General features: G+C 55.2%; 1 pseudogene; it reads left to right on the top strand.

Moving 5' to 3' along the window:
* Positions 1-1,520: 1,520 nt before the first annotated feature.
* On the top strand, positions 1,521-1,699 carry LOC144669783 (U2 spliceosomal RNA; annotated as a pseudogene).
* The last annotated feature ends 2,766 nt before the right edge of the window (positions 1,700-4,465 follow it).

A 4,465-nucleotide genomic window follows, 5' to 3' on the forward strand; every position in this document is an offset into this window, starting at 1 on the left:
CTGCTCGGATCCGCTGTCGGTGCGCAGACTGATGCACGTCTGCGACCAGTTCGAACTGGCCTCGGGAGCCAAGGTAAATCGTGGGAAGAGCGAGGCCATGTTCTTTGGGAAGTGGGCTGACCGATCCTTTGTCCCCTTCACTGTCAGGGCTGACGGCCTGAAGGTGCTGGGGATATGGTTCGGAGGGACCGGGGCATGCGTTAGAAACTGGAAGGAGCGAGTGGCTATGGTGAAAAGGAAACTGGGCATGTGGGAGCGACGCTCCCTCTCCATTGCGGGTAAGAACCTGGTCATCAGGTGTGAGGTACTCTCGCTGTTGCTGTACGTGGCGCAGGTCTGGCCCATTCCACACTCCTGCGCGATGGCGATCACTCGAGCCATCTTCCGCTTTATCTGGAGGTCGAAAATGGATCGTGTCTGCAGGGACGCGATGTACAAGCCTCTAGATAAAGGGGGAAAAAACGTGCCCAACATCGCCCTCATACTGATGGCCACCTTTGTGTGCGGCTGCATCAAGCGGTGCGTAGACCCTCAGTACGCAAACACCAAGTGTCACTACGTGCTGAGGTTCTACCTGTCCCCGGTGTTGCGAAGGATGGGTCTGGCCACGCTGCCGCGGAACGCTCCAAGTAGTTGGACCGTGCCGTACCACCTGTCCCTGGTGGAAAAATTTATGCAGAAAAACACCTTTGACCACAAGTCCATCAGGCGGTGGTCGGCACGTGGCGTCCTGGAGGCCCTGGGGGGTGGGGGGGGGGTGGACCCTGTGGGGTGGTTCCCCGAGCAGACTGTCGGGGTCGTTTGGCGGAGTGCCTCATCGCCGGAGCTTTCCGGCAGGCGCCGGGGCGTGGCTTGGCTGGTGGTGGGGGGGGCCCTCCCCGTCGGGTCCTTCCTGCACGCCGGGAGTCTCGCCCCCTCTGCGCGGTGCCCTCGGGGTGGCTGTGGTGGGGGGGAGACCGTTGTTCGCCTCCTTGTGGATTGTGCCTTTGCAGAGAAAGTCTGGAGAGAGATGCAGTGGTTGCTGTCGAGGTTCATCCCGAGCAGTTCTGTGACACAGGACTCTGTGCTCTACGGGCTGTTCCCAGGGACACACACCGAGACAAACATCAACTGCAGCTGGAGGATCATCAACTCGGTGAAAGACGCGCTTTGGTCTGCCCGAAACTTGTTGGTCTTCCAGCACAAAGATTTGTCCCCGACCGATTGTTGCGGACTGGCACAATCCAAAGTCCAGGACTACGTGCTGAGGGACGCACTAAAGCTTGGGGCAGCTGCCGCAAAGGCGCAATGGGGAAGGGTCGCTGTCTAAGACCTTTCTACCACAGCGCACCGAGAGACTGGGAACTGTTTAGAGCCCCTCGGGCTGTACAGATCAAAATGAAAGGCTGTAAATGACTGTAATATTGTTTGTACTGATGCACCTGGTGATACATTTTGTAAAAGTTTAACCTGGATTGTACCCTTGTAATGTTGTTTTTGAAATGGTTTTGAATGTGATTGAAGATTTTTATGAATAAAGTATATTTTTACAAAAAAAAAAAAAAAATCTGTTCTTATCAGTTTAATATCTGATACGTCCCTTATCTGGGGACCATATATTAAATTGATTTTTGGAGCAGGGAGATGGAATAGGGGCTTGCTCTGTCCACTCCACGCATCGACCCGGTATTGCAGTATCTCTGGGAATGGTGCACCACCCCTTTTAGGGGATTTTCAATGCTAAAAATAGATTTCTTACAAACATCTGCTTTCTTTACTTTTCAACATGCGCATCTTTCAAAACACAACTTTCTTTCTTTCTCATCGCTTCTCGGCCTTTTGGCTAACATCAAGTGTAGTGTTGCAGGGGCGACACCATGGTCCTGCCATGGCAAGGTCGGGATGGAAGGGCGAAAACCAATCGCAATCCGAATTCATACCGTGGGTTACCTATCACCGTCCGAGTCACGGTGAACCACAGCGACGAAGGAGGATCACCTATGGATCGGGGCTTCTTCACCAGGAGGATCCTGTTGAAGGCGTGCGGCTTCCAAGCTACGGAGATCTTCACCCTGCACGACTCCCGCAAAGGTGGTTATTTCGACGTCACGTTCAAGCAAAGTGGCAGACTGCGTCCGGCTCCTGAGGGTGTTCGAGGAGAAGAGAGACCTGCCAGAGATGAAGATCCTGACGGCGGAGCCGCACTTTTCTCTGCCGTTGCAACGGGAACGTGAGGTGATGGTGCATGTGTACAACCCCTTCGTCCCTGTCGCCGACGTGGTCACCTTCCTCACCAGGTACTTCGATAAGGTGGGGAGCGGCACTGAGATTCGAGACGACTTGGGGATCTGGACAGGCAAACGCCTGTTTAAGGTCACGCTAAAGACCGATGGTAAGGGAGCCATTTTCCACCCTCCTTCCAGTTTCGCTATCGGGGGAAACCGTGGCTACCTGGTCTACGCTGGGCAACCCAAGCATTGTCGCTCATGCGGCAAGGCTGGTCATGTGGCGGCCAACTGCAGCGCCTCCCTCTGCAAGATCTGCAAACAGGAAGGGCACCAGACAAAAGACTGCAAACAGGCCAAGTGCTGCAACCTGTGTGGCGAGGCAAGTCACCTCTACAGGACCTGCCCCAAACGCTGCCGTACTTACGCACAGGCAGCCAAAGCCGACCACGGGGAAGCAGAAGAAATGTTCCGTGTCACTCCAACCACCAAGGCCCCCAGGGAGCTCAACGGGACAAAGGAGGACACAGAGAGAGACAAGGGGGAGAAAGAGATTGAGGCAACAGAGAGCCAATCAACAGCACCACCCCCTGAACCTTCCAGTCCTCAGGACAGCGAATCAATGGAGGAGGAGGCAGCAGTGGAAAAGCAGCAGGGGGAGTGGCGGACGGTGAAGAACAAGAAAAGTAAGAGGGAGCGAAGAAGAAGCAAAGGCGTTTCCCAGAGAAGCGGCAAGAGGCGTCTCCCATCCGACACGGATGACAAGGGCAGCAGCTCTTCGGATGAGGAAGTGCCAGAGCGGCACCGACAGAAGAGGCGGCAAAGCTCCAGGGCGTTGGAGGACGAGACACCCGAGCTCCAGAAAATTGGAGACAACAAGGAGACCAACGCACCCCAACTTTGCCTGCAACCTGAGGAGGCCAGTGCACCACAGCCCCTGGAATCTGGGAGCAGTGAGGCAATCATCGCACCCCAGCTCCAGGAAGCCGGGAACAGCAACCCCCCAGAGGGGGTGAGTTTTGGAGAAGCTTCTCCAGCAAAGGTCATCTCAAAATCCGCTCACTACGTGAACCTCCAGATGCCACTGGAGCAGAACACGGCCAAGGAGATCTACCTCAGCCCATCCAAAGTGAAGGAATTTGAGCTCACTACGGGTATGAAGGAGCAGACTAAAGGTCTGGGACTCTCAGAGACAGTGGGTTTGGTAGGAGAATAAATGCTTTAATATGGGTTTAAAGATTGTATCCATAAATGTGCGTAGCATTAAATCTACTACGCGATGTGTTGCGACCTTGGACTACCTAGCCAAGGTCAAAGCTGACCTGTTGTTTCTGCAGGAGTGTGCGATACCGCACCTCAGCTCCTACAGGCAATGGTCACGATGGTGGTCCCACGGGCCATCGATCTGGTCGGGCGGAAACGACTCTCGTTCCTCCGGCCTGGGTATTCTGCTGCGGGGAGGCAACTTCACCGTCTCCGAGGTCAAGGAGGTGGTGGGCGGGCGACTCCTGGTAGCAGACGTAATGTACAAGAACGCTCCACTCCGGTTAATTAACGTGTACGGCACGGCACAAAGGGCTGAGCGGCTGGAGGTTTTTCAGCAGCTCCCACTGCTGCTGGCGACCTCCAGGCCGGTCATTCTGGGCGGGGACTTCAACTGCATCATCGATGCGGCTGGACGATCCGGCAGGGCCGGAAGCAGATTGGACGCTACGTCCAGATCCCTGATGGAAACAGTTAAGGATGCCAAGCTGCACGACGTCTTCAGCAACCCTGCAGACGGAGCGCAGCGTAGATACACCTGGTCGCGGCCAGACGGGTCCATTCGTTCCAGGATAGACTTCCTGTTTGTGTCCCGTGCATTCACAGTCAGATCCACCGAGGTCAAGCCGGTGTTCTTCTCTGACCACTGCCTCCTACTGGCGGACTGCCACTTGGAGGAAGACCTGAGGGTGGGCAGGGGGGCATGGAAGCTAAATGTGCAACTGCTGACCCCAGAGAACATTGAGGAGCTCAAGAGGGATTACAAAGGTTGGAGAACCGTGAAACCCCTCTTTGAGTCCCTGACACACTGGTGGGAAGTGATCAAGGGAAGCATCAAGAGGTTTTTCATCCTCAAAGGCACCCAGAAAGCTAGAAAGGAACAGAGGGAAATGTCCCGACTCCAGGAAAAGATGCAGAATCTGCTCCGGCTGCAGTCGATGGGGGTCGATGTCAAGGAGGAGCTCCAAGAGGTGAAGGGCCAGCAAGCCTCACACTTT

This window comes from Cetorhinus maximus, chromosome 29, assembly GCF_964194155.1.
Source record: "Cetorhinus maximus chromosome 29, sCetMax3.hap1.1, whole genome shotgun sequence".
Lineage (NCBI taxonomy): Eukaryota > Metazoa > Chordata > Chondrichthyes > Lamniformes > Cetorhinidae > Cetorhinus > Cetorhinus maximus.